Here is an 11423-nt window from a genome sequence, read left to right on the forward strand (position 1 = left end):
GAATGCAAATTCCATTATATGAGCCACAGTTCAGATCTACTCCCATCCCCACATGTCTCTATGTCTTTTTTCTCCACCTTTGTCTTTGTTTCTCTGTGTGTTTCTTTCTGTCTCTGCCTTTTAAATCACCTACATACACACACACACACACACAAATACACACACATACATACACACACATATTCACACTCACACTCACATACACACACAACACACAGAGTGACATTCAGAAGGATTAACTTGATCTTGGATTTGATTCTGAATATTTGTCAATGACTCTGGGATCCTTTGGTCCAGTAGAGATCAGGTTGTAGAAACCATGTGAACCTATTGGTCTGATAGCTATCCTTGCTGGGTTCACTGAGATCACATAGAAACATGGATTTAAAAAGAAATTTGTTGATTGCCAAGATCAGTGGTATCAAATTCAAATAGAAACAGATTCCTGTGGGGTGATTATTTTTTAACTTGGAAAAACCACAGATTAACATTACCTATGCTGTGTTGTATTTTTATCTATTTTGTTAAATATTTTCCAATTACATTTTAATTTGTTCAGGCCATACAGAGAGAGTTGTGGATATGATCTTTTAGCCTGGGCCTATATTTGATAACTCTGTTTAGACGTAGAAAATGCTACTAATGAATGTCTCCTCTAAGAAAGTGCAAAGCTTCTTGAGGAGAGGTATAGCAGCATTTTTGTCTTTGTATCTCTACTACCCACGAAGGCAGCATGGCAGAGTCTACAGAAAGTAAACCAGGAAACCAGAAAGAGTTAAGTTCAAGTCCTGCCTCCAGCACTTACTGTTCCCAGTCACTTAATCTCTTAAGTGTTCTAGGCAGCTCTCTAAGGCAAAGAAGTAGCAAAGTGGTAAAGGTGTTGCCCAGGCATCTAGAGAGACTCTCCTCATGAAGGAGTAACACACCAATGAAACCACAGGTCCAGCCTCTATCACCTCCCTCAGCACAGTGTCTAGTTTCTTGTCATAAAATTGTATCAGATTGTTTGATAATCTAGGGACTTGTCCACAGGATTTTCTTGACTAAGATACTTAGCAGATACAAATTTAACATTTTTTCTCCAGTGTGTTCTCTTTTATAGATGAAGAACTGATGCAAATAAAAGTTAAGTGTTTTGCTCATATTTCTAATAATTCACATTTGAACTCAGATCTTCCTGAGTCCCAACTTGGTGCTCTATCCATTAAGTCACCTAGCTGCCCCAGTCTGGCTCATATCAAGTGTTTATTAAATGACTAATGCTTATTGGCTGATTCCAAACTAAAATGTCTCAGTCCCTTGAACCTTTATATAATGGGATTTTCATTTCATTTTATTTTCCTTGTCTTCCCTAACCCCTTCATCTCACAGATAAGGAGAGGATAAATAATGTGTCAAAGGGTACATACTAATTTAGAGTCAGAATCATAACAGGCCTAGATCTCCTGATTTTGAAACATGGGGTTTTTCTTCTATGCACATTTATTCTGACCATTGACAAAATAAATTTGGGACAAAGCAGTAGGTAAACTGGAGATAAACATTGCATGTATCTATGAATCCCCACTCTCCTCACCAGTCAGAGCAGAGACCATGCCCTTGCAGCTCCAGAACTCTGACTTGACTTACTTTCCTCACAGGTGAATGCCTCACCTAGTCTACTGTTATCTTGGCATCCCCAACCATGCTTCAGTTTATCCCCTACCTATTTACTCACCAGCTGCCCTTCATTTGACTTCCAAGTTTCTTTCTCCTTCTCAAGATGCATCAATGCCACCATGGCTCTGCCACCACATATCATATCTGGAACTTCCAAACTATCCCTGGGCACTATTCCACAGTGTACTGTCACCCCTATTAGAATTTAGTAAGTTCTTTAAGATAAGGAACTGTCTCTTCTTTTGTATTTGTTACCACCAAGGAGGCTTCCAATTAGTATTGAAAACTCCCTTTGGGTAAGTGATTTTATTTTTCCTGTAGAGGAAGGAGCCTCCAGTCTCAAATCTCCCTGTAGAACAGGAGCCCTCCTGCCCCAAAAGGGAACATTTCAGGGAAGTATTTCCCACCCAGAGAAGAAAGAATCAACTCTTAGAAAAGATGACTGTAGAAGTCTAGAAACCAGAACCAGAAAGCAAAGAAAAAGCATGATCAGTCAAAATGACCAGGGAGGACAATAGGAGTAATGGGAGGTATAGAAGGAAAGAAAAGAGAGGTGTTGGCATAATGACCTTCATCTTGAAAGGTCAAGCCAGAAAATTTCAAATATAAGACAGAAAGGAATAAGATGACAGGGTCGTGGGGGTGAGAATGACTGTAGCTTCTGTTTTTTTCAAAAGAAACTTATGTCTTATGCTCATGATAGGTAATGGTCTACTGTTCAGCCCTTTTCCCTTACATATCTGAAAAATAAACCTGGGATTTCATATCCTGGGAAATCTCTCCTGGTTTAAAACCTGAAAACTACAAGAGAGGATGATGCTTCAGGGGTGTTGGCATCCTTTCTGGGCTCATTCCCCTTGACTACACTGGATATTAAAATTATAATCCAGTTCTTGCTTGTGGAAGTATCTATGAAAATTTATTTTTTAAAAGTAAAGTAAAAATGAAAGAGGAATCTTTACTTCCAAATGTATTATATATGAGTTTCTCTAACACTCTTTTAAGATGCTATAGCAGAGGTTCAGAATAATCACAGTATCAGAAAGCTGTCTGGTCTGAATGTGAATACTTTCTCATCCCAGATTTAATCATATTAGAAAATTGACACCCTCACCCCAATTCTTATCATAGTAGAAGGAACCAAGTGAAGCCACAGACAACATAACATAATTTACTGCTTCTTCAATTGCCTAGACATATATCAACTCTTGCAGGACTAGTGGAGAAACACTCATCAGGGAGAAAATGTTTCAAAGACCCAGACATTGTAACCACAGTCTTTCTGAGACCTGGGGACTTAATAAAAGGCTGATTCACAGTACTCCAATGAGCGAATCCATCAGAAGACACCAAAAGTTTCATCATCTGCTGCCAACAGTGTCTCCTGCTTTTCGCCTCAAATGACTCAGATAATTCTGTCTATAGAGGGCAGCTAGGTGACACAATGGATAGTTTCAGACCTGGAGTCAGAAAGACTCATCTCCTTGAGTTCAAATACACTTTAGACATTCCTCAGCTGTGTGACCCTGGACAAGTCACTTATCCTGTTTACCTCAGTTTCCTCATTTGTAAAATGACCTGAAGAAAGAAATGGCAAATCTGTCCAAGATCTTTGCCAAGAAAACCCAAAATGGAGCCATTAAGAGTTAAATAGGACTGAAAAGACTGAACTACATAAATGCTGCCATCATGTGGAAGGAATTACTCCTAATACAGCTTGTCCACATGTTTCTGCTGGCACAAGGCATCACTGAAAAAAAGCTTAGATGCTCAGTTTATTCTCTATATTATTCACAAGATCATAGATTTAATGAGATAGGGGGAAGCATAGGATAGTTGATTTAGAGCTAACAGGGAGTTTAGCTGTCATCTAATCCAGCCCCATTGTTTTATAAAGGAGGAACTGCCTCCCAGAGAGCTGAAGAATTAACTTGACAAAGGCACACAGCCAGGAAGTATCTGAAGTAGAATTTGACTCTATGTCACCCCAGATGCAAACCTGGTGTTCTGTCCACCTCACTATACTGTCCCTCCATCCAGGCCAATCCATTCCCTTTACAGGGAACCTATAGATAAAGAATGAGTAACTTGGCCAAAGTCATATAGCTTGACCCTGGCTCTTTCTGGTTCCCAATACAGGGATCTTTCCACTTTACCACATTGCCCAAAGTATCTTCCAAATCAGTCCTTTAATATTTAATAATCAATTTACTTGAGAAGTAAATATTTTTTATATTTATTCTGACTGTTTGTCTCTGTCTCTCTGTCTCTGTTTATCTGTCTCTATCTCTCTGTCTCTGTGTCTTTCTGTCTCTCTTTATCTCTGGTCTGTCTTTGTCTTTCTTATAGAACTGGGGCTAAATGCCTTGCCCAGTGTCAAATAGTTAGAAATTGTATAAGACTGGATTAGAATTCAAATCCTCCTGACTCCAGGGCCAGTGCTCCACCTGACTGCCCCAAGAAGTGTTTGGTCATAGTCAACTTTTTGTAATATTTATGCTTGATCTGTCTCACTTGATGGAGATTAAGTTTATTTGTAGGTTTAGCCTTCATGTATTGGTTCAACATAACCATGATTTCTATTGTTACTCAGTCATGTCTGAGTCTTCTTGACCTCATTTGGGATTTTCTTGGCAAAGACACTGGAGTGGTTTGCTATTTCCTTCTCCAGTATTGACAGATGAGGAAATTGAGGCAAACAGGGTTGAATGACTTGCCCAGGATCACACATGTAGTATATATCTAAGGATGGATTTGAACTCATGAAGATAAGTCTTCCCACATCCAGGCCCAACATCATATCCACTTTGCCACCTATCTGCCAACTTTTTTTTCACAATGTAAAAACCTTTTATTATTGTAATCACAAAATCATGATTCTATACAGGAATGTATAAGTGAACATTAATCAGTGCAATTATAATTTGATTTCAAGATGTCAAAAAATGGTGTAGTAATAAAGAACACATTATAAACTGGCCTTGCAATTTAATGCCTGTATTAAAACAATGGTGTTCAATTTAGCAAAGTACCACAGAATGTCATGACACAGTCCACTTAATTCAAAGAGGCTCAGAACATACAGCTTGCTAATAAAATGTCAAAGTATATAAAAAGTCACATGCTGATTCCTAAAATACACAGTGGTTCATTTAGATGATTTTAAAGTAATTGCATTATGGAATTTAGCATACCTGAGGGGGAAAAAAATACAGAGAATCCTTTGAAGTCACCTTGCTAGGCAATGACTTTGACCAGGTTGTGATGACTCCCTATACTTTTTCAATGGTTATTGTATTTTTATTTATGATTCCAAATATTTGATAATTACAGTTTTAAATCCTTTCTCTCATTCCTTCTCAAATCTTCCAATTTTCTTTCTTATAGTTTTGGAGATCAGTTCAAAGTCTGACTCTCCTTGCTGAACTTTGGCTTTCCACTCTATGATTTCATTTTTTAGTCTTCTATATTTTATCTTGTTTGTTGGAAAACATCATTTTTGCTTCAACTTAGCTTTGTTTCTACAAAGTAATTTGAGCATAATCCTACTTCTTCCAAAGTTTCATTCAATGATCAAAAGCACTTTTACTTAGGCAATAAGATAAATGTAGTCATGAGGTAGTTTCGAAAACACATGAAACTCATCAAAAGATTGTTCCTGAAGTAACTGGTCAATCTTCTCTTCAATCTCAGTCATTAAGACTAGATAAAGCAGCATGGTCCTCAAAATCAACATGGTGGAACTTTTAGCAAAGGCAGCTGTATGGGCTGAAAGTTCTTTTCTGTTACAAGGGCTTCAACAACTGGCATGAAGTATATCCTAAATTGCTGATCCAGATTCTCAAACTTCTGTTTCTTTTCCTCCAACTATGCCTTCATTTATCTTGATTATCATTTTGTTGACAACATTGGCAACCTCTTCACCATCTCAATATCCCTACTCCACTCAGAAACTAAGTAGTAACTACTCTTGGTAGTTCAGAACTCTTTAGGAACTGTTTTAAGTTTCACTCATCTTGAGATTCCTCTCAAGGGCTACTCTCCTTTTTTCTACAAATTCTGTGGATGACAAATCTTCTTTTCTAGTTTTTACTTTGGTCATGCCTACAATACCTTTGTAGCCAGAAACAAACTATAACCAACATGTAAGTAGCTTATGGTTAATTTATTGTGCAACCAAGAATGTTACTAAACTTTTTAACTGAAAATTCATTCTCATTGAACAAGGATAGGGGAAACCTTTGTTGTTAGTTCATATACCATATAAGCATTCATGCCATCAATAAAGGAAAAATGGAAGGCAGAAATACCCTGGATTACATTTTCTACCACATTCTTGTAGTCTTGGCTCTTAAGTCACTGGCTTAGATGGCTCTTCTATACTTCTGGCTGCTTGCTTATCTCTTCTTTCCTAGGCATTTTTTCACTATGATTTATGGGGCAAGATGCTTCCCCTTAGAGTTCATTCTATCTTCTCACTGAAATCATGATGATCTCATTTGATCTTAGAGCCTTAACCATGACCTTTATCCAAAAGGCACCCAGATCTAACATTCTTAATCAAGTTGAAGTGAAGTGATGACCATCTCAGCCTCTCATATCCTTCACTTGGGAGTTTTCCCAACACCTCACACCTGACTGTCACATCAGAGTCAGCTTCAGCTCCTATTAATCCTTATGTGCTTCTGATTTTTCTACTTGTTGGTCCCTATTTTGTGTGTTGGGGTTTTCTTGATCCAGTATCCAGGAAAGTGACTGATACTTGAAAGCAGGTAGAAAATACCACTAGATGAGGAACATTGTTTAGGTAAAAATAAGAGAGATGTAAGGGACATAAGGAAAATCTTCAGGAAATCTATAAGTAGTCTTCTTCGAAAATGAAGGATATATATTAAATGGACACAAAAATGTTAGAAAAATGAGGCATCTTAAGTGGCATCTAGACTTGTTTTTTTGACAACACAGAGATTTGGGCCCTTGATCCCTCCATTCTCAGCCTTGAGATGCACTAATATTTGAAAAAATAACTCCACATACTGTGCTTTTTAAAAAAAATTAAATTGGGGGGGAAACCAAGATGGTAGCGTGAAGCAGCATTTTCCCCCAATTCCTTCCCCCAAAACTCCAAAAGCCAAAAAATTATGACTCTAGCAAAATTTAGAGGGGCAGAACCCACAGAAAGACTGAGTGATACATTTTCCCAGTCCAAGATAACTTAGAAGTTCCACAGGAAAGGTGTGTTTCACCAGGACCACAGTGCAGCCCAGTGAAGCCCAGCCCAGGGATCACAAGCAACGGCTTGAAGGGACTGTGAGAGAACTCTGCTCCACCAGAATGAGTGTGGAGTGAGGAGCACAGGCCACAGAACCTGCAGCGAGAATCGGGGAAAACCAGACTGCACCTCCAGAATATAGCCCACAGACAGTAAGGGGGTCAGGGGAGACTGCAGAAATCTCTTTGCTCTCCCTGGGCAGGACTGTGCTGTTTGCCCACACTCAGATCCAAGTTATAGTTTGGCCTTCCACACTAAGATAGCAGGGGTCGTCCTCACAGCTCCAGGGCAGAGGTGAGTGCCTGTGGTCATCTACATATCAAAGCACAGGCAAAAGAGCATAAGACCTTGAAGGACCCAGTAGGGTGTCCCAAAAAACCCCAAAGCAGGTGTCCCAATAATATTCAAAAGCTCAGGAAGTACCCCCAAACCAGGAACAGGCTGGAAATTGAGTAAACAGAAAAAAAGAGAAATTCTTTGTCTATGATCCCAAGAATCATCCTCAATTTGAAGATGAGGAAGTACAAGCTCCTGCATCTAAAGACTCCATGAAAAACAAAAGTTGGGCTCAGTCTTTGACAGAGCTCAAGAAAGATTTTGATAATCAAGTAAGGGGGTAGAAGAAAAATTGGGAAAAGAAATGAGAGAGATACAGAAAAAACATGAAAATGAAGTTAGCAGCTTAGTCAAGGAGATTCAAAAAAATGCTGAAGAAAACAATATTTTAAAAACCAGCATAGGTCAAATGGATAAAACAGTTCAAAAAGTTATTGAAGAGAAGAATTCTTTAAAAAGCAGAATTGGCCAGATGGAAAAGGAGATAAGAAAGCTCTCTGAGGAAAACAAATCCTTCAGATGTAGCATGGGGCTAAAGGAAGCTGTTGACTTTATGAGAAGTCAAGACACAATACTTAAACACCAAAGGAATGAAAAATCAGAAGAAAATGTGAAACATCTCATTGAAAAAAATAACTGATCTGGAAAACAGACTAAGGAAAGATAATTTAAAAATTACTGGAATACCTGAAAGTCATGATCAGGAAAAGAGCCTTGACCTCATTTTTAAATAAATCCTACAGTAAAATTTCCCTGATATCCTAGAAGCAGAGGGTAAAATAGAAATTGAAAGAATCCACTGATCTCCCCCAGAAAGAGATTCAAAAAACAACCCAGGAATATTATAGCCAAGCTCCAGAACTCCCAAAGCAAAGAGAAAATATTACAAGCAGCCAGAAGGACACAATTCAAATATCAAGGAGCTGCAGTCAGGATCACACAGGACTTAGCAGCAACTACATTAAGGGCTCATAAGGCTTAGAATATAATATTCCAGAAGGCAAAAGAGCTTGGAATGCAACCAAGAATCAACTACTCAGCAAAACTGAACATCCTCTTCCAGGGGAAAAGATGGACTTTCAATGAACCAGGGGAATTTCAAATGTTCCTGTTGAAATGCCCAGAGCTGAACAGAAAGTTCAACCTTCAAGTACAAGTGAAATGTAGAGAGCAGAGGAGAAAGGTAAAATATGAGGGACTTAATGATGATGAACTGCATGTATTCCTGCATAGAAAAATGACATTGTTAATACTCATAAGAAACTTCTCATTTAATGGAGCAGGTTTAAGGAGCTTTTATAGATGAAACACAGGAGAGAACTGAATTTGAAGATATAATATAGTGTAAAAATGGAGTCAATGGAAAAAAAGGGAAATGTACTAGGAGTAAGAGAAAGGAGAGGTGTAATAGTCTAAGATATTTTGTATAAAAGATATTTTTTTTTACAATGAGCTTTTGCAATGATATGGAAGGGGGGAAGGCGAGGGGGAATGAGGGAAACTTCACTCTCATCAGAAATGGCTCAGAGAGAAAACAGCATACACACTCAATAGGGTATAGATGTCCAGAATAAAAAGAAGAGAAGGGGCGAGCAGCTAGGTGGTGGCTAGGTGGCATAGTGGATAAAGCACCTGCCCTGGAGTCAGGAGTACCTGGGTTCAAATCCTATGGTAAATACAAATAATTACCTAGCTGTGTGGCCTTGGGCAAACCACTTAACCCCATTTGCCTTGCAAAAAACAAAAAGAAGAGAAGGGGAGAAGGGGGAAAGGGGGAAGGGGGGATGTGGGTAATAGGGGAGAGGGTAGATCATAGGAGAGAATAGTCAGATATAACCCATTTTCTTTTTTTACTTCTTGCAAGGGGCTGGGGTTGGGTGGCCTGTCCAGGACCATGGGACCTAGTGGTTGCAAGAGTCTCGGGGGTGGTATGTGGGCTTAGGGCCTCTTGACCCCAGGGCTGGTGATCAGTCCACTGTGCTACTCAGCTATCCTATAGCACATTTTAGAAGAGGGACAGGAGAGAGAGAAAGGAGAGAGAAAATATAATATATGGCAGTGGAGAGGAATGGATGGAGGGAATTACAATCAATAACAGCAACAATGCAAAAATATGGAAGTAACTTTTATGATGGACTTATCATAAAGAGACAGAGTTGATGGTATCAGAATACTGACTGAAACATATTTTTTTCTCTTTCCTTTATTTTTCATGATGGTCTATATTTTTGGGGTGGAGGGGATATTATGTTTACTCTTAAACAAGAAAATTTAGTAATGTATTAAAAAACATCACTCGTGCAAAAATATTTATAGCAGCTCTTTTTGTGGTGGCAAAGAATTGGAAATTAATGTAAATGCCCTTCAAATAAAGAATGGCTTATCAAAATGTTGTATATGTATGTTATGGAACATTTTTGTTCTATTAGAAACCAGGAGGGATGGGAATTCAGTGAAGCCCAGAAAGATTTGCATAGATTGATACTGAGCAAAATGGGCAGAGCCAGAGGAACACTGTGCACCCTAGCAGCAACATGAGAGTGATGACCCACCCTGATGGACTTGCTCATTTCATTAATGCAACAATCAGGCACAATAATTTATTTTACTTCCTTAAGGATATGGTTTCTCTCTCATTACATTCAATTTAGATCAATATATACCATGGAAATAATGTAAAGACTAACAGACTGCCTTCTGGGGGGGGGGAGCAAGATTAGGGGAAACATAAAAAAATTCAAAATTAAATTAAATTAAAATTGAAATTAATTAGGTTAAAATACATGTTTATAACACATCAAATTGTTGGCTTTCCCAGAGGTGGGGTGGGAAGAAAAGAAGGGAGAGAATTTGTAACTCAAAGTTTTAAAGAATGCTAAAAATTGTTTTTACGGGACGGCTAGGTGGCACAGTGAATAAAGCACTGGCCCTGGAGTCAGGAGTACCTGGGTTCAAATCTGGTCTCAGACACTTAATAATTACCTAGCTGTGTGGCCTTGGGCAAGCCACTTAACCCCATTTGCCTTGCAAAAACCTAAAAAAATTGTTTTTACATGTAACTAGGAAAAAAATAATTAATTAATTTCAAATAATTAAGCTAAATTTTTTTAATTTAAACTTCCAAACTGTTTCCCCTCCCTCCCTTCAACCCACATCAGAGAAGGCCACCATTTGAAACAAATATGTACATATATGTGTATATATTTATAAACATATGTATGTATATATTTTATAAATATATGTATATATAGATGTAACCCATGCTATGTATATTTCTATTTATCAATTCAAACAATATTTCTGTTACTGAAATCACATCCTCTGACTCCAAATCCAGTCTTTATTCTAATATCTCAAATTGTAAGAGACAAAGGATCTATTCCTTACCCTGCCATTACCTTTATGTAATGCCTTTATACTAGTCATTTCTCCAGTTAAGTCTCAACTTGCTTTTCTGTCATCGAGATCGGGCTCAAACAAACTCTTCAACTTCTAAAATTCTAACAAACTGCAACCCTCACAGAACTGTCTTAATGTTTGTTCTAAGATTACCATCCAATCATTTTTTTCTCATCCATCTATTTGCCCATTATTAATCCAGGTGTTTCTTGGAATCAGACCTGAAACATGATATGGTAAAATCTCTACTTCTATGTGACTTAAGAAGAACTGCTAGATATCTTCTGAATTACTAGACAATTCTGTTCACACTATGTTTCTAACAATATTATTCTGTAATATGAAAGGCCAATAGATCTGAGCCCCCTCTGAAGAATGATGGGGAAATAATTTTACTTCAAGGTACTTCAATTTTAATCTCAATGAAGTGGAATTTGTGATAGACACCTGTATCTGCTATCTATTTGCCCTATAGGTTAGGTGATAAGAGAGTGAGTGCTATAGAAAGTCAACTTAGTATAAATTATTCCCCGGAAGTCTTTAGGCAAAAATGGATTGCCCAGATTCAATCATTTGAGTATCAGGAATCATGATACTATGGCATCACCAACTTAAGAAATGAATAGGATATTATGAAGTATTAATATAACTCCTAATTCCTGTAGGATCATATTCAATATGCCCATTTCTCTCTCCTTTGAGTTGAGGAAAAAGGGAATTTTTGAGATAACCATAGGTCCTCATATTCATCTGGGAA

The 11423-nt window shown here is 37.9% G+C and overlaps 1 pseudogene; it reads right to left on the bottom strand.

The window, feature by feature from the left end:
* Positions 1 to 4948: 4948 nt before the first annotated feature.
* Positions 4949 to 10693, bottom strand: LOC141499047 (sorting nexin-2 pseudogene; annotated as a pseudogene).
* Positions 10694 to 11423: the final 730 nt, after the last annotated feature.

Source organism: Macrotis lagotis, chromosome X, assembly GCF_037893015.1.
Source record: "Macrotis lagotis isolate mMagLag1 chromosome X, bilby.v1.9.chrom.fasta, whole genome shotgun sequence".
Taxonomy (NCBI): domain Eukaryota; kingdom Metazoa; phylum Chordata; class Mammalia; order Peramelemorphia; family Peramelidae; genus Macrotis; species Macrotis lagotis.